The sequence below is a fragment of the Festucalex cinctus genome, chromosome 9, assembly GCF_051991245.1.
Source record: "Festucalex cinctus isolate MCC-2025b chromosome 9, RoL_Fcin_1.0, whole genome shotgun sequence".
Lineage (NCBI taxonomy): Eukaryota > Metazoa > Chordata > Actinopteri > Syngnathiformes > Syngnathidae > Festucalex > Festucalex cinctus.
The window spans coordinates 3,289,251-3,315,618 of record NC_135419.1 but is presented as its reverse complement, the minus strand read 5'-3'; the positions used below and the strand labels follow the sequence as shown (position 1 = coordinate 3,315,618).

The following is a 26,368-nucleotide window of genomic DNA, read 5'->3' as shown; positions in this document are numbered from 1 at the left end:
GTGGGCAGGAGGGTGGTGGGGTAATAATCTCTGAAAAACCTGTTAAATAGCGAGGTACAACTCAAGATTAACCGCGTAATGTATGAATTTTTCGACGCAAATAAAAATCTGCGATATTTGTACCATGAAGTAGCGAGGGATCACTTCCTACTATCAGAAGAATTTTGCTTATCTGGGTGGTAAGCTGCAAAAAAAAAAAAAGAATAAATAAATACATAAATAAATAAGTAAATAAATAAATAAATACATAAATAAATACATAAATAAATAAATAAAACTACATGCTAGAAGAAAAAAAAAACATTACTGCAAACGTTAAATGGAGAACTATGTGAAAATGTGTAATTTTAAAATAAAAAATAAATGAAACAAACCTGCTTTATTTAATTGATTCTGTTGTGTCCCCTGACGCTAACTGTTTACAGGTATCTTTTTCATATAAAATGCATAAACTCATATGCATCTGTGCTCCTGCACTCTCCCCAAACAACTACCCCCACAGCTCTCTCCTCCTCTACTCCTCTTTCATCTCTCACTCTCTCTACCTTGCTTCTAGAGGCTTTTTCCATCTCCACTTAGCTTTTAGTGCTCTACTGCGCCCCACTCAAGGGGAATTCACCTCTTTCCAGATTGCCTTATTTTAGCAACACAAGCTGGTCTGCGGAGAGCGCTGTCAGACCTCACTGTGCCGTGAGGCCATCTTTGTCTGCTTGTGTGCGTGTGCATGTGTGTGTGCTGCACCACTGGTAGGACATGCACACTCATCAAGAAAACATCCCCGAATGGTGTAGAAGTGGTCAATTTCGGTTTTCCTCCTTTCTTCCTTTTCTGTGTTTTGGTCAAAGAGACAGGTAAATTATTTATGAGAAAGCGTATTGTCATTCCGCCTCAGCCCTCTTACCCCGCCTCCGACATAAAAGAGGCGAGGAAAAGCAAAATAAAAAGTCTACTGAAGGAAAGCATGAAATACCAAACATTTCTGGGTTTTCTTCTCCAATTCAGGAGCCACAAATGTGTCCTTTGAAGATTACAGGCTCTTTGTGTATATTGACTCGCCATAGAAATGTGAATATATTACACACGTTTTCATATTCTCCTCCTCTGACATGAAAATCAATCAAGCGCCACGTCTTCTATTTATCCAGCCTCACTCCGCTCCTCAGATCACCTGGTGGCGTGTGGCTAGCTTGTGCAATGGGCCGCGGAAAAATGAGCAGGAGAGACCATCTTTGGAGGCGTCGCTGCGGGCCAAATGCCTTATTACGTTAGATTTACAAATTCCTATACTCTCCCGTCGAAGGAAAACATGACCTACATAACTACAGATCAGGAAAAAAAAAAAGAGACCGATGGCCCCATTCTGCTCTTCTCCTCCGCTCCTCTTTACCATCTTCCCTTTCTCTCTCATTTCATCACCCCTCGTTTATCTCCATCCTTTCCCCGACAGCGGCTGGGTGAGTTATCACCGCTCACTCACATGAGAGGAGTGGCGTGCATAATGGGCCATTTTTGTTCTTCGCATCGCTCAGGTGGCTGGCCCGTCTGTGTGTTTGTATTCGTCGTGTTGCGTGCGTTACGTGGCTGGCTGTGCTAAAATGCGATGGTGGTCAGAGTAGGGGGTGGTTAGGTGATCCAACCAACCTGCTACTAAGGTAAACACCATCTGTTCACACAAATCTCCCCCCTTCCGACACCGTGACCGGAATAAAGTGATCCAATCACACCTCTCCTCGCACACGTCAGCCATGCCAGCTTCGCGCGGAATCGTGAGTGTGTGTCACTGATAATAACAGATATTGTCCGGTGCTTCATATTTTCACATAGGCCGGATGGTGTCCAAACTACGGCCCCGGGGGCCATTTGCGGCCCGCCGTCCATTTTTTAGTGGCCCGCGATATATGCTAAAAATGGCATTTGACTCAGTTCAAATAAAATAAACAAAGCAAAAATGTTTGGAGATGGTTAAAATACGAAGGGAGGGTGTGCCACTAAAGGTCATTTTAGTTAACTAAAACTAATGAAAAAACTAAAACTAAAATTAAAAAAAACAATACTGTTACGAAATCAAATAAAAAGGAAAATGCTTTTTAAAAAACAAACACTAACTGAAACTACATTTTATGTTTCAAAACTAACTAAAACTAACTACAATTATTAGGGATGTTCGATACCACTTTTTTTTTTCAGACCAATACGATACTCAGACCCTCAGTACTCACCGATACCGATACCAACTGCCGATACCAGTAGTACATTTTGACAAATAAAAAAAAATCATTAAAAGATATTTTTAACTGCGATTGGTTGGCAACCAGTCCAGGGTGTCCCCTGCCTACTGCCCAGAGCCAGCTGAGATAGGCGCCAGCAGCTCCCGCGACCCTTGTGAGGAATAAGCGGTCAAGAAAATGGATGGTTGGAGGGATATTTTTAAACACATATATTTCCTTTAATTTTGACAAAAAAAACAGCACAGTCACTCTTCAGTAGTCTTAACGCTCAAAATAAAACACAAAAATGCTCTTTTAGTTTAAGATTCACAATTTTGAAGTATTTCCAAACCGGTGAAGTTTTGGTGAAAAACTGCTGCAAGCTATAGCGCCACTTACAGGCAAGGAGGACTCACTTAACGTATTCCCCCTCTGCCATCGCTCGCTTGTACTCGTCTGCGTCACGAGTACTCGAGTAGTTGGAAAAAAGGCTGGTATCGGCCCGATACCGATACCTGGTATCGGTACTCGCCCATCCCTAATAATTATAGCAAACATGTCTTTTGTTTTAGTCTTGGGTAATTAATTTAATGTATGAGCCTTTGGGGATAATTTTAAATGTGATTTTTAGTAGATATATTTTGATATAAACCGGAATAATTACGTCGCGCCCAGGGTGTTTATTAAATATTGCGCACAAGTAATACACATTAAAAAAATAATAATAATAATACTAATACTGAAACTAACAAACTAAACTAAAACTAAGCATTTTTTAAAGAACTAAACTAATAAAAACTAACAAAACCACCCTGAAAACTAATACAAAATAACTAACATGAAAAATTCCAAAACTATAGTAACCCTACTGCCATTTTACAAATAATTTGGTTTATATACTGTCGCATTTTTGCAAAAACACAAATAAATTATTTGTAAAATTTTTAGGACTAAACCCAATTTCTCTTCATAACATTATGTGGCCCTTGTGTCCTTCTGATTTTCTGTATGTGGCCCCCAAATGAAAAAAGTTTGGACAACCCTGACATAGGCTAACGTAGATCTTACATCTGCCCACTTCTGACTGGATTCCACAAGTTCTCTAACAGCCCTCCTCTGACTGTCAGTCTCCTTTGTCCATTTTCCTCAATTCCTCTCGCTCAGCCTGCAGTCGAATGCAGTCAAATCAATCAATTTAGGTTTCTTGGCCAGAGCGGTGGTGTGGTAAGAAATTGACCTTTCATTCCAGTGTGTGTGGATGCGTGCGTGTATGTTAGGAAGCAGTTAGAGCTGCAACGCTATTTGCCTCAGAGCTGATGGTGAAATGCACTCAGGCATTGCCTGCAGCTAGCCACTAAGGATCATATACACACACACAATACGACACACACAGTGCAGTACATGGACCATGGACAGAGTATTAACAAGGCTCCGCGTCTTTTTTTTTTTTTTTTTTATATATATATATATATATATAGCTTTTATGTTAAGCGGCATGCTGTTGCGGGCTTTCCGTTTTTGCCAGACTGGCTATTGAGTGCACTGAGTGAGAGAGTTAGGCTGGGTTAAGTGGCTGTGCGTAAGTGTACGACAGTACCGCTGCGATGGCTTGCTGCTCGTGTCCCGGCTTTGCAACGAGCCCCGTGGAACACAAGATAAAAAAAAAAAAGACTCATGAGAAAAGACACACGCATGCTGGTAGCTAAACAAGGGGACGCAGCGCATGAGGAGGCGCTGTTTGATTTGATGTCATCGCTTTGTTTTTGCTAGATTGTCGATTTGTATTGCTCCCATTTCCATCCCTTTTTTCTCGTTTATAGATTGAGCAGAGTCTCTGTCTCTCTCTCTCTCTATCTCTCTCGCATGTGAGCGCAAATATATAAACAGCATGGTAAATGTGCACTGACATTCCCCGTCAAACCAGAAGATGAGGCTTTAGTATAGGGTGACCAAACATCTCGGTTTAAGCAGGAGAGGCGGATTATGCCAGCCCCGTTGTTTTGTCTCTTTACATGTGTCGTCTCGGTGTCTTTTTTTTTTTTTAATCCAGTCAGCAAGCCAGTGTATGTTAATGACACAGTTGCAATAGCGATTCACAAGTTAAGCCAATTAAAAAGGAATTTAACAGTAAATTTATATTCCTTACTATTTATTTTTACATCCACGTTTGCGTTCTCATTCGCAGAACCGTATATTTCGGATTATACGTCGCTCCGGATTATAAATCGAACCAGCCAAAAGATGCATAATTAAGAAGGAAAAAAACCTATATAAATCGCACTGGAGTATAAGTCGCATTTTGGGGGGAAATTTATTTGGTAAAATCCAACACCAAAAACATACATGTCATCTTGAAAGGCAATTTAAAATAAAAATAAAAGAGAGAACAACAGGCGGAATAAGCGTATGGTATACTAACGTTACATGACTGACATGCCTGCTCAGTAACGACGTAACATATTAAAGTGAGTTGGTGACGGGAGTCGGAGGCGGAGTGTTGAAGGGCGGAGCCTAAGGCTGGCGTTTTATTGACATCAACTTCTGAGGTCTTAACAGCAACTCCCACTCAGCTAGAAGCTAACAGGCTAACTCCCCTTTTCCACATAACAAAACCTTCCCACCTGGAACGTTCCGTGGGTGAATTATGTTCCCATCACTACAAGTTATTCATATAACTCTAGCATAAAGAACATGCTAACAAGTTTACCAAACTATCAGTTTCACTCCAAATCACTAAATCCAATGAAATCTTCATCCTCTGTGTCACTTTTAAACAACTCCCCCAACTCGGGAGGTAGACGATGCTCTTCTACCGGCAATGTTGAACTTATCAACATAGGCCTAGAGCGCCCTCTTGCAGTTTAGTGTGAAAATAACGTGAAATGATATAATAATGTGTTGTTAATTTCACACATAAGTCGCACCAGAGTATAAATCGCACCCCCGGCCAAACTATGAAAAAAACAGCGATTTATAATCCAAAATATACGGTACGTGTTTTTGACATACTAGAACTACAGGTACTTCCTGCCGTGTCTAAGAAACATGGGAAATGCAGTCCTACTCGCCTATTGCTGTGGTCACTGCTCAGACCCAATGCAAGCCTGAGCTTTTCTGACAGCATATTTCCAATGGTACAATGCGGGACCGGTGCGAAGTAAACGGCACAGTTTCCAATAGCTGCCGGGACCAAGCAAAAAAAAAAAAACGGGTAATGGTGATTGGATTGCTTGTTTTGCGCTGTAGAACTGTCAACCAAGCTCACATTTAGCATAAACTAAGCTAATAAGCCAACCACCAGTCACCAGATTGACTAGTGTTTACATTTGTTATAAATAGATCCTGGTGGGAACTTATTGTATATTGGATTTTCAGCAAAATTGTAGCATCCCATTTTTAACTCATTTAAACCCAAAAACGTGTAAATACGTCTTTAAATACTTTTCCTTTACTCCCAAAAACGTTTTTATACGTTCTTTATGGGGTTTTTTTAATTGCAAGAGGATACAGAAGGCTTTGGTACAGCTTTTGACATGAAGAGGTGGCTTAAAGCAGTGGTAGTTGTGACGAAAATGGCCAGCAGGTGGCAGCGGAGTGTAACAGACCACCAGGAATATGAATATCGGTGAAACTTAGCTATATTCTAATGCTAATTGCTGCAAAATGGAAACAGATCAAATAATATTTTTTTCCTGATGAAAGAAGAGACTCTAATCTTTCTTTTAGTAAGTTCCATGTTTTTATAGCAATAGAACACAATATTCAGTGGGCCTTGCAAAATCAGTCACAATCTAGTAAAAAAAAAAAAAAATGAATGGGGTTGCTTCCCTGAAATTGCTGGGAGTGAATGAGTTAATGTTGAAAATCTGGTCACCCTCGTTTAATAGATATTGAATAATGATTATAAGGAGCTAAGCATAAATATGTAAAACACACAAACACACATGGGGAAAAAGGAGCAGATAGTCAAGCATCCACATTATGTCGGCGAGCTGCAGGCAAGGTCATAAAAACATTCAAAAGAGACAAAAGTTGGCATTACCTGAGGGCATTTTTGAGAAGAATTGAAAATGCGTTGCTCAGTGTGGAAACGAAGTCAGACCTCCCACCACGTACAGTATGCTTAAGTAGCCTCCATTGTATTATCATAATGCGCTCTGATTTCTCCACTCTTAGCACCCTCCAGAGATCTTTCCGAGATCCTCCGCCGCTACGTCTGTCCTCATCCCGCGGTTCCGCACTAAAACGTCCCATAATTATTGTCTTTGCATCCGTCATGTATAATTTATCAGGCGACAAAGCGGAGGTGCATGCAAATAAATCTAGAGGGAGCTTCCATCTTTTCAAATCGTCTCTTCCTATCCCCGTTTCATAATTTCTTACAGCTCGTAAATACTCGGGAGTATTTGGCTAAGTCCTTTAATGTGCATTTGCCTGTCCTCGTCTATATGCTTGGAGTCAACTCCACCTTCCCATCGTTTTAATGTCTAAATATGTGTTGGAAATTGAACAACTTATGCTGAGGTGTTGCTGTTCTCCCTCACACTGTATATGTTTCCATTTCATCCACTCTTTTGCTCCCTTATCCTTACTCTACGGGAAAATGGAGAGGATAGGCAACCGAGTAATTGGATTCCCCCTTAATAGCGGGGGTAATGTTGACAGTACATAAATCCTGCCACTGAAATAGCACCTCGTTTATCATGTGATTTTGCTTCATTGTTGTTCGGAGCCTGGTCCGCATCCTCACCTTCATCCTTCCCATCTTTCTCCTCGTACTGTATATGCATTCCCTTTATCCTTCCGTCTCTCACTGGATCTCATCGTGATTGTCAAGATGGGCCCTGGATGGGACAATCCCGTGCATAGATTGGTTGTCAAAGCTCGGTTGTAGGCATGTAGGCAACATGGCGGCTGCTGGTCATACATAAATTTCCATTCCTTTTCAAGAAAAAGGATCTGTGACCCTGTCATACCAATTCAGCGTCTTTTCCATGGACTTGAACAGTGTCCACACATATCGATTGGTAAAGTCTTCTGATCAGCTCAGAACAACGGAATTCAAAACTTGGAAAATGCTTCGGTGGAGGTTTATACTTCAAGATCATTGTTTTGCTTATTTCACTGTCAATCAAAGTTTGATTCCGCCTCGGACAGATCATCCAATTATCATCGGATGCTGAGTGTCTGATGGGCGGGATAAAGTTAAGCGTTTATCCAATGACTGTCCAGTTTTGCGTAGTGGAACAACCCACTGTACGCTTCTCCATGAACGATGTCGACGCTCAGCGTCCGACTGTGCCGTGTCGTTGCGGGGAATGAAAGGAAGTCATGCCAGTTACCTGTGATAAGTAGCTGATTCTGAACAAATGATGAATCAACCACTGCATTGGAAGGAATAGTCACTGAAAAACATTGCATCTCCAATGGAACCTCTGAAATCAAATGCCATTGAAGTTATACGAACCTTTGTGCCATTATCATGCAAGGCCTTAACCGATATCATGTGACCTTTTCCAGAAAGATGGACTGACACAATGGATGATGTCATGCAAAGTCTCAGCATATCACACTTTGAAGTCTGGATAAGTTGGAGGGCCAGCAAAGGTTTATATTCCACTTAGTCACACTGTATATAGTATATATGGCGCACATAAGGTTCACAGCAAATAATTAATGATGTGGTCAGTGGCTCTGTGCAGTTATTTTTATTTTTTTCTGTTCCTGAGGCCCATGTAATCATCAAATAGCTACTTGACTAATGTAACATAATGTATTGCTTAAGTTACTGTGGCATTTCAGACTTCATCTAAGGATGCAACACTGCTCTGCATAGAGACAAACAATCAAGCAAATGTATCCCAAATGAATAATAATAAATGGACCAAAACTTGGCCAGGGTAACTCAAGATTGTCTTGCTGATCGCAACACTCCGCATATGGAAAAGACAGTTGATACCGATTGTGGCTCAAAGGTTCCTGGAAGAGAAAGTTAGGTGGGACTGCCGAGAATGGCTGACTGTGTTGGTGAAAACAAACAGATGGTGATTTTAACCCACAAGATTCAGCTCAGGGGTGCAGTCGCCGTACGTGTGTCCCATCACTCTGACATCTGTCCTTGCAATGCCTACATGTGTGGTCTGTTTCTCTGTGCGGTGTGCAAAAAAACAAAAACAAAAAAAAACAGTGTACAATGAATTTCCTTCCCAGGATTATTATAATCAATTAAATGCAATTAAAATTCAAAACGGTCAAGTGGGCCTACTTTTATAAGAAACGGAATATGTAATAATCTGCAACTGACGGTTTGGTTTTGACGGAAGAACCCTTCAACAAATGTTTTGTAAAACAACCACGCTTAATTGTTGAACACCTGCAGGCCAACCTCATCCATCATTTTTACCACTTGTTTGTGTTTTATTGTATGGGAGAATGGCCTGCTTAGAAACAGTCCTTACTCTTCTTTAGGACAACTAAACCCTCTCTTTCTGATTCCCCCTTAACGTTTTCTCTTTTCAAGATATCAAACGTAGTTTGTCAATAATTGACCGGGAGCCTGGCGGGTGATCACGCGCACACACACACACACGTGCAAACGTTCAACCAGCCACGTTTGATGTTCTTTCATATTCCGTCTCATTGACCTATAAGTTCAGGTCAGGTCAACTAATCAATCACCTTCATGGCATTTAAATTGTTTGGTCCATCCTCCGGTGTCGTTGCTCCTCTGATCTCTGCCTACATGAGACGGGGAAAGAGGGAGTTTTATCGGTTGGTCATCGCACGCCGGGCTCTCTTGTCATCCGCTGTTACGACCGATCCTGAAAGTCAAGCCAGAGCATCAAGGTCAAGTTGTGCTCTTTTTATCCTCCCTGTGTCGTTTGAAGCAACTCCCACCTTTCTTAAATGATGCCCTGTGAGATCAAAGGCTAAGAAGATTCTTGAAGATTTTCAGTTGGGTGTGTTGTTCGCATTGCGGTTCAGTGTTGTCCGCGTTTCTGCCATAACGGAGATTGCACAGGCTTTGAAGCCCCTCGAAATCAGAGGGTTTTAAATGTACAAGCAGAATGATTCTATATGTGTTCTTCCCCAGGATGGTTTGCTGATCCTGTTAACACCCCAGCCGTTTAACTCATTGACTGCCATTGACGGCTATAGACGTCAAACGGTTCATTTGAACTGGGCTGGCATTAAATGAGTTAGAGGTCAACACTATGAGTAGATTCTGAACTTTAAATACAATTTGTGGCAAATTTGACACATTCTGATTTTTATAGTGATAAAATTATCCAGAATACATAAATATGAATATAAAAATACCATTGTGATCAAAACTGTCCCGACAACTGTATGTACCCACCAAGCAGCCCATTGAATAGAGATACAATGCTGCCATCTGCTGGCCATCGTTAGTGGCTGTTTTTGATTCCACAACTCATTGACCAGGCAGCGCTGCACTTAGATGTTGCACTTCCCATTGATAAAAAAAAAAACTTAAGTTGACGTCATTTAACATTTATGGCGGCATCCATCGTGATTTTTTACTCATCGTTATGAAACATTTTTGGTGGAGCTCACCTCTTCTTCTCATGTTGCAACACCAGACCAGCCCTCAAGGCTACCTTAACTGCACGTCCTCATCACATAATAAACTGATCGTATCTGTCACAGATGCTGTTAAGTGGATGAATCAAAGCTAATGTAAATAGAAAGGAAACATTTTGAGTTGGTGCGTGGTCTCGAAAGCTGAGGCATCATTCTTCAACCAATCAATAGGTCACATTTCTTATTACACCCTTGCCATTCACCCACACAGTTCCCTGCTGATGTGCACACACACACGCGCGCACACACAGACAGGAGCTATTCTTTTGTTTTTGTTTGGTCAGAATTTTTGTCACCTCCATCTATCTTTAGAAGGCTCGAATCTCCTCACCTCTCTCCTTGTGGCAAACAAACGCGCAGCATTCTGTTCTTGTTTTCTTGGCATTCACCCCCTTCGCTTCTTCCCTTTTCTTGCTGCTTGTGTCCTCATCGGTCAAGTCAGTCAGCAGGATGACAGACAAGCAGAAATCTGATTGAGGCGTTCAGACTGTCAGCACATATTTATTCACCAGCATACACATGAATATGGTCATTTTTACTAAAATCAAGCCAACTTGTGATATGAGTATTTTCTTTAAATGTGTCTTAGGAGATGTACGTAATAAATTATTTTCGATATTATATTTTACACATTATTTATACTATTTTAGACATTAATTGAGACAATCTATCTAAAATCTATGGACATTTTAGTTCAGCAAGACAAAAATTTTCAGATTTTGTGAAATTTGATCTCTGCTAATCCGCCACGAACAAACACACAGCATTTCAAATCTGCAGTGAGTGAGCACAGCATGCACAAACACTTGAGACAGACAGTAGGTGGAGTCATGGTGAAAAGTTCAAAGTCAAGCATTAATGGCTACATTGAAGTGGAGGGGGGGAAAAAATCACTATCCTTGATTCTAGTCAAACGGAAGGAATATAGCACCAAATTCTTAGCTGGGAAAAAAAAAAAAAAAAAAACCTGAAGAGATGTCACAGTTCACCACAGACATGGTAATATAAGTTAACAAAAACTTTTTTTTGGTTGTTGATAACATAGCATGAATTAATTTATTACATTAATTAATGTTCCAACAATAACATTAAACGGACCACAAACTGATGCTGGTTAACTTACTAGCTTGTAGCATGTAGCGATAGTTGCCACTTGTTTGTTGTGTACTGAAAGGTTTGGATCCCAAATGCAGACACAAATAAGATTTTTCTCCATTTATTCACATCGAGAGGCAGAAACTCAGAGACGCTGTACACAGGAACAGATGGACAATAATCCGGCAAACCACACACAATTCTCAGACTGCACCCACAGACCAAAGGACCAAAGAACGACATCACATAGGTCCCGACATCACCTAAAGGATTAAAGGTTGACATCACCAACATCACGTTTTGTAAACAGACACTTGTTACATCAGTACCTAAACAGACACTTAACAGGTCATGAACTCTGGCGCGACTCTGGCGCATGCGACCCAGATCATGTAAGTATTACAAGTACAAGTAAAAAGTAAATTATTGTCCTGACTAAAACTAGACTAAAATGTTGACAGTTTTTGTTACTTATAACTAGATGAATAAAATTCAGTTTCCTTGGACTAAAATTAAAAAAAAAAAAAAAAAAAAAGGAAAAAAAAGACTCGATTTATGGTTTACTAAAACAATTAAATAAAAAGGATGAGTTTGAGTAAATGTGATAAAAACCTTAGGGCCATTGAAACTGTACTAAAAGTGAGACTAATTTAAAATATGACTGATAAAATGAATATCTTGTGCAGTACAGACGAAGAAGAAGTAGGAGACGTTCGTTTTGGCACGCTGGTGTCTTGTGGGAGTTACTCGATGAAAAAGGATGAAAATATGCACAGACTGATTCAGAGGAAGATGTCCTGCACCCTGCTTCTTCATCTGCTCTGTTTTTATCCCCCGTTCCCTTGTTTGCCTTCCCTCGCCATCCCTAGGGGATGAGAGGAACAAGTTGGAGATCAGAATGGTGACTTATGGTGTGTGTGTGTGCGTGCGCGTGGGGCGGGGAGGGAAATCCTCCAACTGTTGGAATTTAAGCATGTTGAAAGTGAGATAATGTGATGGAATGGGATGTGCATTAGCTGCATTTGGTAGATCCACCAACAGGGGAACGGCTGAAAGGGGACAGAAAGCCACATTTGGTCCCAAAAGGCTGTGAAGTGACGCTGCACTCACACTTACTGTAGTGCGCATTTTGTGAGTGTTCGTATTTGGAGATTTATAGAAATGGGATGAAGGCAAAGAACAGCCAGTGCTGGCTGTATAGGATTCAATCTGTTCCTGGCTCTGTTTGTCTGGAGATGGAAAGTGATGGCATGGCTTTGGACTTGGCCTTCTCTTGCTTGTGTTTCCTGTCACTTAATTTTGCAGTTAATCCATTGGCCCGGGTGCCATCTTTTACCAAGTATTTTATGATCTCCCTTCTAATGTTCTTTACATGCTCATTTACAATCTTTGCTCATGTGCACAACAAGCTAATAGAAAGCCCCCAGCACCCTTCCATTTGTTTTTCACTTTTTATTGCCTCTCTAAAATGAAATTAGCATGGTAGCTGTTTACCACGCAAGACAAATACATTCAAAACTCGACACATTTAGAAACTTTTAGAACAACATTTGTTAAATGGATCATCAGTAAATGAGGCGCTGCCTGTTAAATGAAGAATCAAATAATGTGCAGTTAACGATAAACAGAACCTCATCATCAGCCCGGTCTAATGATAGTCTAATTGATTTTTTTTTTCATGGCAAAGAATCTGAACGACGGTGTGAGCCACAGGCTACGATGAAGTTCTGCATTTTCAATAAAAATAGAAGGCCATTTGGAGCTGTCATTTACTCCGACTGTATGGATGTTGTCTCCGAGCACTTGTTTTAAGAGGACTTCCACTGTAACACACACGGCCGCATCCGTCCTGAAGGGGAGCATTTTCTATTTTATGCTCCGCTAAACAACTGATTAAATTGTTATACTCTCTTAAAAGTCTGACCTAGACTCGAATCGCATTTCCTCCGTAGAGTAACTACACGGGAGTCCATTTGATGAAGTGCATTTTCCAGTCGGCGCAGTTTTATTGCGACCAACGTGGAATCCGGAGTTGGCCATCAATTGCGCCCGCGGAGTGACACCAACCGAGGCTGACTCTGTCTCGGGGCGAGACGTGCCAGATGGGGGTTGTGGAGCAGTTAGCTGGATGGAAGGCGGAGGGAGGCCTTCGGGCAAAGAGCAGCCCTGTGACATTGAGGGGCACAAGTGGCCACAGAGCTGACAAGATGAGAACTGATATGCCCTCGCCATTTCTGTCAGTCACGCCACCTCATTAGAGACAGAGACGAAGGAGCCGGGGCTATTTAGAGGGAGGCTGAGAGGACAAATTTAGCTGTGCGATTCATCGCAGCGAGAAACTGCTTTTTTGTACAATTACAATCACGGGAAGGCTCTACAGCTGTCAAAAGAAACTAGTTAAACCGATTGTTTATATTAGCATTAAATGTGTTTGGCGCACACGCCAAACAGTGTTGCCGCAAAAAGGGTAGATTTGGTCGCGGAGAATAGCGGAGGGAAGAAGCAGTGTTGCCACAGTTACCTTGAAAAAGTAACTTAGTTAGTGTACTGATTACTTGGTTTTAAAAGTAACTAAATTGCGTTACTGATTACTTGATTTTAAAAGTTACTAAGTTAGATTAAAAGTTAAGTTTTTAGTTACTTTCAGCAGCTGCCGATAACACCATCTCAACATAAAAATAATGCGGTAGAAACGGAGTTTCAAATACTTTATTGAAAGTGCATTTTAAACATGAAAATAAAGGTTTTTTTTATGAAAAACAAAATAGGCAGTCTCTCTTGACTTATTGTAACATAAATACTTTTTATAAAACAAAAAATAAAAATCAATCCAGGTTGAAAATGAAAATCCCCTTAATTCCACTATTGTTTGTTCCGCTATTCACACTTGAGTCGACTCGTGCATGCTGAAAACGTGACTTGTCTGACGTCACTCCCCCTGGCGAGAGGGCGGAGACGACCTCATCCCAGAATGCTTCACGGACCAGTTGAGAATGGAAATAAGTTATTTTTTTTTACCACTTTTATGGTCCATAATGTAAACTTTTTTGTTGTGTCGTGTGCCTGTTGGTTAATAAAACTAGTCGTAAAAGTATCATCACTTTTGTTTTGAATGTGCAAACCATTCACGACCAGACCATGGCTGAATTCAGTGTGGTGATCAATGACTTCCGCCTCATCTTCGTAGTTAGCGGCAGTTGTTTGCGACTGTTTCACCAGTGAGATATTTTGCCTTCTTCATGAAAATGTGGAGTAACGCATTGAATCGAGTGTTGTTCCGATACCGATACTGGTATCGGCAGAGGTGCCGATACTGCATTAAAACAGTGGTATCGGTATCGGTGACTACTCACAAGTAACATGCCGATACCATTAATTCCAACACTAATATAGGATTTTGGATGCAGCATCTTGTGTCTTGCTCATGCACGACATTCACTGATATGTGACATGTCCACTGCATGCCGATCTAAGATATCCTATTGGCCCTTGAATGCTCTAAACCAATGGCAGGACAGCTTTTTCATGTTGTGGAAAAAAAACCTTAAGTATCGGTATGGTATCGGTATCGGCTGATACTGCAAAGCTGGGTATCGGTATCGGGAGCCAAAAAACGGTATCGGAACAACACTAATTGAATCTCTGGACAGTAACTTTAATCAGACTACTTTGTAGAATAAAGTAACGCGTTAAGACTACTAGTTACTTTGAAAAGCTAATTTTTTTTAGTAACTCGTTACTTAGTAACGCGTTACCGGCAACACTGGGAAGAAGTGAGGGAGGTAAGGCATGAAATATTAACCCCTGGCGAAACAGCCAAGCTTTGCTGCGTGCGAATTCCCACTGTGGACAATGCTAATACGTCCTCACACGAGGGAGGTGATTCGCCCCCGGTGCAGAAACTCTCTTATGTATTCCGAGCCCCTCATATTACGATCTATAAGAGGAAAAATCCCAACAGTCATGTAAATAACACGGACAAAAAAAACAATTGAGAATAAAGACGTGCGTGCTCAGTGCTCACACACGCAGCCATCGCCTCCGAAGCTAAACAGTTGATTGATGGTCTAAGCTGCGAAGAAATGCTCTCCTTTATGTCTCTAAAGGTTTGTAATTGCTGCAGTGAAAGGATGCTCACTCGCCTGGAATATTGATCCTAATGGGATTACTATGCTTCAGCAGAGAGAGGGTGATGGAGGGAATTGGATGGAGGGAAGATGAGAGAGGGATGAGTAGAGACAGGTGAGAAGGATAGACAAAGGTAAAAATCAAGTTTGTCATTGCATTAGTTTATTGATTCTTTTTTTTTTTTTCCCCCTCCCATATAAGTCACTTACGTACGGGAAGGATAGACCGTCACCCTAGAGCAGCGGTGTCAAACATAAGGCCCGCGGGCCGGATTATGCCCGCAAAGGGGTTTAATCCGGCCCACGAGAGGATTTTATAAAGTTAAAAAAAAATAAAAAATAAAAAAATAAAACGGTACTGTCAGACTAATTAATGAGCCGGCCGGCCACAATCAAAATATATAAAATTTTAATTTCACAAGCAGTCCTCAGATGAGCAATGCAACTTGTACAGGAGAATCGTCCTGGATGTCATTATTTTACACACAACTTAGTTACGTTATTTATTTATTTATTTATTATTTATTTATTTATTTATTTATGTATTTATGTATTTTAATCATAGACCGACAAACGTTTTAAATACGACACAAATTCAATTACTGGTAACACAAATAGATATATAAGGATTAGCATCCTTATAACGTCATTAACTGCGCCACGCAATGCATTCTGGTAACAATATATGCAAAACAGGTCGATTTAACACATCCAGAACTCAGTGTTGCCGCGTTCCATTTGCATTTCTATTATTTTTTGGAACAATATGATTACAGCTGAGCTCTGTAATTTAGGGCAGGCACACAAATAGCAAAAATCTGCGTATAATTGACAGCAATCGTTTTTAAGTTATATACCGTTATTTTACCGATGCGGCCCAATTGGTAATATATTTTCCTCCATGCGGCCCCTGAGCTAACATGAGTTTGACACCCCTGCCCTAGAACAAAACACCGGGAATCGAAATGAGAGGAAGAGGGAATGTTCTCATGGGAAGAACCATGAGGGATGAGGCATCCCGCCTCCCTCACGGCACCTCTAGCATAGTTGTCAGTGTTGTTGTTGTTGTTGAAGTTGCCGCGGCTATATGGGCGGTGCTTCTATCCCGGTAGCTACAAACAAAACGGGTTCAAGCCGGATGTGCATGCAAAGTTTCAAAGGGGAATATAAGGTGAAAAAGTGTTTTCAAAGAGAGAGAGCGAGAGAGGGGGGGGGGGGTGATATAACGTCTGCTGTGGGTGAACTGCGATGCTAAGAATGAGTTTGAAAAGAGAGAATGACTATAATAGCTTCTGGTCACCATATTTAAATGTCGGGGAAAGTACAGCTCACTGCCTCTGATTATTCCCATCAGTGTGTTCCGATTTCACCCCTCCCTCATCATCTCCCCGAATTAATCAGTGTGGAGCCATCAGCGATTCCAGACATCCATCTGCCTGTTTGACTGCGCTAACCCCATATGGGAGGCATCGCCATCAGCGTGTTGGCCAGATTGTCCTCCGCAGCCATCGATACCTTACGGTGAACCCGAGTGCCGTGCAGCAAGGCATATACGTGCGGCGCCCAGCTGATCGATTGCGTGCGTCCGTCTGGTTTATTGTGAAAATGTTGACTGCGTTGTGACTCACTCTGTGATCCTTTAACTGGAGCGCTCGCAAAAAGTCACTTTGTGAATAATTAGCGGAAAGGCTTTATGTTCGTTCCGTGCCTCGGTGGGAGTGTGTCTTGGTTGCTTTTCATAGAGCAATGTGTGTACAGATGACTCATTGTTTGGCAGACTTTGAAAGTTTTTTTTTTTTAGTTTTTTTTTATCCCCAGTGGGGGGTCTTGGGGAGAAATGACTGCGTTTGAAAGGAAATACGAAGTAAGCATTATGTGAGCGTAATCATGTAGCATAGTAAATTTTGGGGGTAAGCAAGAAACACACTTAGGGACAAACTCAAGTCAGGTAACAATAAGGAAAATGGGCAAACCTGGTGAAAACACACCTTTGTGTTGCTTCTTTCAAAAAAAGCATAAAGAAAAAGTTTTGTGTGCATGCATGTGTATGTTTTTTGTGAAGTGACCAGGCACAGTAAGTGATCAAGCTCTCACAGTGCCGTCCCGGCCTTTCGGAACTGCAGGAAACTTATAGAGGGCAAAAACAGCATGAAAGGGAAAATGGAATCAAAGGAGAGGAAGGTCAGCTTCGGGTTTACTTCCCATCTGTTTGCTTGCGGTTCCTTTTTTGACATGGGGGTCTTGGTGAGATGAATTTAAGAGCGCTGACACAAATCATGCTGCTTTAAGAAAAGCACAATATGCCAAAGTCAGTAGTGGAACATTTTGTGTTTTTTGGACCTTCTTAGAAATCAATCATAGGAAAGGTTAATTTTAGGACCCGACTGATATGGATCTTTTTTTTTTATGCCAATACATATTATTGACATTTCAATGGATGTCACTTATAAACAGATTTCCACTATTTGCGATGGGTAACTCACGTTTTGATTCAATTCCGATTCAGAGGCCTACAATTCAGTTCGATTCCGATTCCGATTCATCACTATATTGGCTTATATTTTATAGTCCATGTAAAACACTGTTACTTTTTTAAAACAATTGCAGAACTCAAGGAAGATCAATGATTTATATTTCTTTCATTAAAGTGGCAAGGCAGCCTGGTTTACAATAGTGTGTCAACGCAAATTTCAAAAAGCGCCAATCGCAGCATTTGCTGTAACTTCTATCACAATACATTTACAAATAATAAACTCATCAGTTAGATTTAGCATAACCTGTATTTTAATTAATGAAAATGCAATATGCATTAGACAGCAGTGGCTTTTTTTTATTTAAACTTTAAAAATCGATTTTTAATACCTCTGAATCAATTCAGAATCTTTTTAATCCTAATTTTAATTAATTCCTACTCCTACTATTCGCAGACTGGTGGGTGTCAAACTGTAAACATATTGTTTGAAAAAAATAAAAAATCCTTTATTGTTCCCAGAATGCATTGCGTGGCACAATGCATTTAATTAATATAGTTATAAGGACATTAATCATTGTGATATGTGTGTTTGTGTTACCAGTAGCTGATTGTGTGTCATTTAACATATTTCTATTTATTTATCTTGCACGGTTTATTATTATTATTATTATTATTATTATTATTATTATTATTATTATTATTAATATTATTATTATTATTATCATTATTATTATTATTATTATTATTATCTTAAACAAACTGACTTTAGGTTGTGTTCATAAAAGTGACATTCAGGTCAATTCCTTATTCAACTTGCATTGCTCACTTAAGCACTTCTTGTAACTTTTAAAAATATAAAAGTTTTGCTTTTAGTGAATGGCAGGTAGAATTACATGATCAAAAAATGCCATCATATATATTTAAAGATACAAGGTTATTGTATAGATTTATGTGTAATAAATAACAAAAACCATTGCTGTTTTGTGTAAATTGTTACAGGACTAACATGTAAAACATTATTTTGGCCAATATTTGAAGGGCCATAATCAGCTAATTTATTAAGCCGGCCGATTAATTGGTCGGGTCCTTGTTAATTATATAGTACATTTTGAGAGAAATAACTTGAACATTATTTTTTTCTTGCACCCAACCAAAACAACTCCTTGCAAGGTGTGCAGCCAGTTAGGCGCCGACATGAACTGCTGAAGGATTTTCAAAGGCAAACTCTTGCACACTCTCCATCGGCGGCTTGAGCACTTGTATTCCTGCAGGTGGTTGCTTCTCAGTCCCTATGTCAGTGTGATGGCCCGTTGATGATCATTCTTGACACAGACAGGCCACAGGAATCCCCAGGGCCCCCTCCAGGGCCACCCACTCTCCTTCTGGGTGACATCACTGACTTGCTGCGGCCCTCAAGGCGGGACATCCCTATCGGCAGCAAGTATCTCATTTGACTGAGCAGGGAGATGGAGATGGTCAGAAGAGCAAACATGCAGAAAAATTGTAAAGTGTATTAATGTCTTTGCAATAATAGATAGTTCATTTGAGTGCAATCTGAAGTTTCCTTACTTTATTACTCGGCTGCATTGTGTAGCACGCATATCATTTATGTCAGTCCATTTAAGTCCGTTTAAATTTCAGGTCATTTAATAATTTTACATTTTCCTCACATGCAATCCTTCTTTTCTTTAAACCTTAACTCTTTGACCGCCAAAAACGTTTAATAACGTTTAGTAAAATCACGATGTATGCCGCCATAAACGTTAAGTGACGTCAACTTTTTTTTTTTTTTTTTTTTAATATATCAGTGGTCAGTGCAACGTCCAAGTGCAGTGCAGCCGGGTCAATGAGTTGTGAAATCAAAAAACACCCACTAACTACGACCAGCAGATGGCAGCGGTAGCTGCTCGGGCCCTAACTAGAGCTGCGAATTACAATGAAACATGACTCAATCTGATGAAATAGAACGTTTTCAAGGCTGACGTGAATGATCAAAGCCTTTGTAACATTAAACCTAATTTGACGGAGAATCACTAAACAAAAAATATTAGTATCAAAGTCACTGTTGTGGAGAAAATGTATCTTTTCAATTTTCGCTCAATGTCACTCCAATGACCTATTTTCAAATGGTGATTACTAAAGAACAGAATAAGAACAGAAACTGTTTTTTATAATGAAAGAATAGAATGTGATATTTCATGTGGTACCCATGTTGTTTATGTCGCAAAAGAACACAATATTCTGTTTGCTTCGAAAAATGAGCTAAACTGCTCGAAATCCGCTGGCATTGGGGGTTGTTTTTTAATAACGTGTGGCAGTAAAAGAGTTAAATAGGAGCACTCACTCAATACTCAAACCTTTTAGTTTAAGTGCTAAATCATCACATATGTAATTCGATAATTGCATATCTTCTATCAGAAGCTTCTAGTGCTCATCAAACTTTTGCCCTTATCACCCTGCCTGGATCTCCATTTGGGGTTGTTTTGGGGGTTGAGAGGGCGGTGCTACAAATGTAGATTATACGTGATTGATGATATCTGAGGAAGACGGTAGATTATTCCTCCCTCTGTTTATGACGCTGGAGGACGAGCCTGTTTTCTCCGGTGGTGATTATGGCTGGAGGGCCCTGCAGGTTGATTATACGTGTGTGTGTTTATATGTACATGGTGCATATTCTTCAGGAAACATTACTGAGACGGATGTGCCTTGTGCGTTGTAAAGAAGCAGTATAATGAGATTCCCAACTTTCCCTCCTTGAATGATATTTTACATTAAAAATGTCAATTAAAAAAGCTCCCCCCCCTCACAGACACACGGACCACGCCGTCCTCATCACCGTGCCCAGAATTATTTTCTGCATGACTCGCTTGTGGTGGTGGTGGTACGGGGAGCATGTTACTCTGTGTGCACGCCAGTGAGCTCATGCGTCCGTCTGTCCATCAGTCCACGTCTGGACCGTAACTGATTGTGATTGCATTTCCATCGGATTTTCTCTCGGGGAGGACTTCAGCAGGACCCAGACGGTAAAAATGGGATCCGTGGCGGTAACTCATCTCCCATTCCCAGACACCTTACATTCCAGCCTCTCGCTCACACACGGGCAAATAATGTGAATGTATCCTCCATTACTCAGGGTATTAGCATCACTAATGAGGTGTGAGAGATGGACAGAGACAGAGCAAGTGGAAACGCAAAAGTAGGTTGAATCACAGAACCGGAGAGAATCAAACTCATTGCAGCAGAATCGCTGGTTAGAAGGCTAAAGAGTATTTTGAGATGGAAGTAAGATTAAGGAGGGAAGAAAAGCCCATGAGGTCCATTTGTCGAGAGATTGTTTTCTTTTGGTTGTGGCGATGTGCGTCTAGCACGACGCACGCTCTAACTCTGCGTGGAGGTGGGCTAACGCTAGGGATGTAACCATATCCAAACATCACGATACGATATTATCATGATATGAAGGTCACGATATGATAATTATCACGATATTGTAGGAGCGTTGGCGATGTTTAAAAAAGGCCACAATATTGTAAAAAAGAGCTCATACAAAAAAAAGCACAATACTGTGCTTTTGTACAAAAGAGCAATGCATATAAACCACCTCCAATCTCTAATAACAATATTGAGGCTCTTACTTGCTAATGCAAGCACACATTGATCGCTTCACAAGCAAATTATGTTCCCCTTCATCTGACAATTAGCATAGATTTTAAACATAGAAGGCCAAAACATCCCTAATGAAAATTAAATAGCGCTAATAAACTAGCCACTAGCGGGTGCTACAACTGCACAAATGGAAATCAACCTATTTTTTTTAACAAATGTGTTCCTTTTAAATATTATGAACGTGACGACGATGATATCGTGGCAGTTTTAATGTCGCGATATCACGATATTGCCCTTATCGTGACATCCCTAGCTAACGCTGTATGTTTTTTCTAACTTACCACATTATTTAAATGTTGCCTGTAACACAAAGAATTTTAGTTCTAAACTGTGGCAGGACAACTGAAATGATGCATTATGATTACTCCATCGCCCACATCTCTGCACAGTGGACCCTGTTTTAAAAAAAGTGAGTGGCAAGTTCTTTTTATGAAAATAAGCTTCTCTTCATTATCTACATTATCATACCCAGCGAGTGGGGTTGGGTCTGATAAATGCACGTGTCCCCGGGGGTCGGCTCTCTTTTGCATATATTAGCTCTAGAATTGCCACAGACTTTCCAAGTCACAATCTTAACTGATTTAATGAGCCAGTCGCAGTTTCACATACCGGTCCGTACGTGCTTAGTCTTGCATGGTTAATCTTTGAGACAAACATATGTTTCTGGTGCATTCAACCAAGTAGGGGCTGCAAATCTGATCCGATTGGAGAAGAGAGAATTTTAAAATTAAAGATAAACTAATTCAGAATGAGAAAACATGGACCTATGTTAAGAAATATTTCGAAATTGGTTTCAGTTTTAATTTGTTCACCAAAAGCTTGGCCTGCTTGAATGTGACCCCAAGGTTACGTAAGCTGGGGTGCACATTTTTAGAAAGTGACCCTAGCAAGGTTGTAATTTTAAGAGCCAACCTGTCAGGTGCAGCAATTAATTCCTCAGTTTTTAACAAATTCAACTGAGGTGAGTTTTGAGCCATCAAGCCCTTAATAATTGCAGCCAAGAAATTATGCAGTGCATCTTATCTTCAATAATTTTATCGGTTCTATCAGGGTTGAAATAAAAAATCTGGAGGTCATCTGCATACGAGTGATATCAGGTGTGTTCAGATTTGATGATGACATCTTTGTGAGGGACAAAGTAGAGTGTAAAATGGATGGTCCCGTTAGGATCACCACAGGAAAGGGGAAGATACTCAGACTGATGGGGGGCAGCAACAACAGAAAAATACAAAAAAAATACAAATAAAAAAATAGAAGTATTCTAAATGTAGTATACACCTCAGTAGTGGACACATTAAAGGTGTATTCAAGGATTTTCTCCAAAGGTACATCCCAAATGTCTGTTTGTCACTATTTGCACCTGATATACCACACATGGCAATGGATTTGAACCAAGAACATTGTAGTATAGTAACAGTTGCGAGAAAGATGACATTATCAGAAAGCGAGGTTGGACCGAGAGTAAATGTTTATTAGCGCCATTAAGCTGTACAGAGCAGAGAGGACGACAACGTCATTCATTCATAAAGTACAAATTATTGGTGCGATCATTTATTAAAAATATATTTTCAGAGGTTGTTGTATGCATACAGTATGCATCTGGCACGTAAAAATGATCGTAAGATGCCGTCCCCCAACCCTCGGCCCCTCCGCCTATAACGATCATAAAAAATAAACAAGCAAACAAACAAAAAAACAAAGAAAACGGTCCCCTGTCTCTCTCTCTCTCTCTCTCTCTCTCTCTCTCCTCTCTGCATGATCAACCAGACAGGGACGTGCACCGTGCCATGCACTGCTGTCATGATCCCGGGATCGAGGGTGCGGAAGGTTGTTACATGCTTTCCATAAACGTTATTTGCGTCACGCAAACTCCGTGTGGCTATTAGTGAATTAGACGCTGTATATCAATGAGTCTCATTTCCATTGGGGTGGGCATATTTTGCGTCAAATGTATGCAAATGACCTAATTTACATACGCGCAAATCACACCGGCGCACCGGAGCGCAATCTGGTTGGCAGCGCCCTTAGTGACGGATTTCCCCATCGGCGCGTGTTCAGTGAATTAGGTGCTCCCGGATTGCTCCATTTTTCCTGGTTAGCCCCGCGCAAAGGGTACGCAAACCTTCAGTGAATCTACCCCTAAATGTTTTTAAAGTTTGCTGTCTAATGTTTTAACATTGTCAACGTACGTTCTTTTCGTAAATTTTGTAAGCTACGTTTGTATTCTCTGCTCAGCTTGTAAATATTAACTGCTGTGTTTGTTTATACTTGTAGGTGTTTTTCCGCGTGTAAAGCACATTGAGTTGCTTTGTTTATGAAATGTCCTGTAGAATTAAACTCGCATTGGCTAAGACGATCCACCCGGAAGACGCAGCAACAAAAGATCCTTGAATACGCCTTTAAAACTTTCAAACTATCAGTGTCAACGTGTCAGTCGTTTCAAATGAGTTATGTCTTGTACGCACCTGTTATGATGCAAGATTTTTGATCCGACTGCTACCTATCATTTGAAAAACTGTCGCACACAGGTATCGACACTCTTAAGTCTTACACGCACGTGTGTCTTGTTTCATGTGTTCCGGCCCAGACAGCATCTTTTTTGTTCTTGCCTCTAACCATCATTATCCCTTTGTTGGGGGGGGGGGGGGGGGGTGCCTCACAAAACCGAGAGAATCGCTCCTAATTCATCTCCTCTTTCCATCCATCCACGTTTTCATCTCATTCTTTATTCAGCTGTTTCCCCCCTCTCCATCTGGCGCCTCGCTAACTTTTTTTGTTCTCATTTGTGTCATCACTCACTTCTCTTCATTCTCCCCCGCCCCACCCCCCCTTCCTCATCTTCCTGCCCTCTCTTTGTGACTGTCAGAGCTGCACACGACGCACTCATTTGCGCTATAGTCTATAGCTAGGAGCCCTCTCGCTGAGATAGATGCCTGCCTATGAAAGATATTTGTTTCCTTTACTGTCACGCCGCAATAATCAGCCGCTCTAACGTAATCAACATATTGCGCTTGCAGTAAATACAGCTGAGCAAGTGGATCAGCTCGCATTTGTATGGGCATGTGAGCTCGGCTCGGGATGATGTGAAGGCTGTGGGGCTCAATGGCTTTGTGCCTGCGCTCGTGCGTGTACCGCATGTACCTGCAGGCAGTTTGTCTGCAATTTGGGGTTTATGCACGGCGGCGCATGCGAATCTCCACTCGTTCGCCATGTGACAGACAGAACGATGCGTCTTGTTGAAAAAGCCGTTTGTTAACGAATTACAGTTAATTAGCCAACTTTTCCGTTCCCAATGCTGTAATTGGGCCCATTTCTCTCCGGTTCCTCCAGCTGGCATCACCCAGCCGTTGTGGAGAAAGAAGAGGGAGGAGCAGGGCAATGGCGGGAGGCGGGGGGTACGTTACATGTCTGTAGGGGTCTGTGGAGAGCTGGTGAACGTCCCCCCTTACCACTTGAGCTGGGGATTGAGACAGAGAAGTATTAACACAAAGATAATGACGAAAGGAAGGCTGATGGGAATGAAAATGCCAAAGAATGTGCAAAGATGTGGGCGGAGAGGATGTGCAGAAGGGGTGAAGATGGAAAAGTGACAGAAATGTTGACGGATGAGAGGGCGGGTGGCGAAATCATAAAAATATGAATATACCACAGAGCAGCCGTTTCCGGATTAAGCACAAGACGACTACCTTCAAAGTCCGTCTCCTTCACAACTTTGTCGCAAGAGCTTCTTGCTCTCCTTCCCTGCATCAGACCGATAAACCAAGAAATGCCTGGGATGATGTTTAAAGAAAACAACACTGCGGAGGCTGGCTGAGAATATAGCGGCATATAAAAAACAATGAGGGGTGGCGGAATGGGTGGGAGGCGCTGAGACGCAGAGAAAGAGTGATGAAAGAGGGAAACGGGCCCTCTCTTGGTACTGCAGCACGATGATCAGTACATTCTAATGAAGGTGCAGATGTCCCACTGGAGTTCTGACACCGCTGGGAATGGCAATTAATGTGCTGGGGAAGGATACATGTGCGCCGACTGCTTGGTGCACACATTCAGGAATTCCATTTAGAGAACATGTACAATAGTTATTCTTGCCGTGGTTGGATTCAAGAAACGTGCGAGTAATATGGCGCATTCATCCTTACAGCACAAGCCATCAGAGTGTTTCATGTAAATGGCTACTAGAGAACAGTATTATACCCTATTATTCCCTATAGGCAACAGACAGAATAGCACAGAGCTCAAATGATTGCCGCCATTGTGCGTGTCACCACCCAAACTCTCAGCAACGCAGTTCTCATGTTTTCCCATCGCTTCACAACACAATGAAATCCGGCTCGCTCGACATTGTTAGTGCGCAGCTCAGCCGTGAACGCTTTGTGTCGTCTGTCTGTGTGTGCTCACGTGATTGTCGTTATTCTTTTGATTGTTTTGATTCCAAATGATGACTTGGGATTTAAGTGGAAATTGGCGACAAGACATGGCGAGACGTGGACGGGAAGAATTAAAGACGCGTATCTCTACCTATTTTAGGTTGTGCATATTTTTTTCCCAGGTTTGCCAGTTCTCTTGTCCACAAATTGAAATACACGCCAGGATACTCAAATATTCTGTTCTACCATTCCATAGTCTTCCAAACCACCTTGACCAGAAGGGATTTGGCAATAGTGGGGTTTTCCATCCAAATGTTTAAGTGAATTTTGTGAAATTTTGTAAAAACAAAATGCACTATATGCTAGGGATGTAACGATATCCAAACATCATGATACGATATTATCACGATATTGTGAGGGGGTTGGCGATATTTAAAAAAGAAAAAAACATACCCACAATATTGTGCTTTTGTACATAATAGCAATGCATATAAACCACCTACAATCTCGAATAACAATAACGAGGCACTTACTTGCTAATGCAAGCACACATTGATCGCTTCACAAGCAAATTCGTTTTCCCTTCATCTGACAATTAGCATAGATTTTAAACATAGAAGGCCAAAACATCCCTAATGAAAATGAAATTGCACTAATAAACTAGCCACTAGAGGGCGCTAGAACTGCACAAATGGAAATCAAAAATGGAAATGGACTTTTTTTAACAAATGTATTCCTTTTAAATATTGTAAACATGACGACGACAATATTGTGGCAGTTTTAATATCACGATATCACGATATCGCCCTTATCGTTACATCCCTACTATAT

General features: G+C 41.0%; 1 protein-coding gene and 1 long non-coding RNA gene across 19 annotated transcripts in view; one reads left to right on the top strand and one right to left on the bottom strand.

Moving 5' to 3' along the window:
* Positions 1-26,368, top strand: part of LOC144026350 (teneurin-2-like) — a 269,697-nt gene that overhangs the window by 128,620 nt on the left and 114,709 nt on the right. The gene's annotated exons all lie outside the window — the stretch shown is intronic.
* LOC144026353 (uncharacterized) lies at positions 7,786-11,082 on the bottom strand. Its single transcript, XR_013285111.1, has 4 exons — positions 10,936-11,082; positions 10,144-10,281; positions 9,105-9,205; positions 7,786-9,028 (listed from the first exon to the last, which is right to left on the bottom strand). It is a non-coding gene; the product is annotated as an uncharacterized LOC144026353 (long non-coding RNA).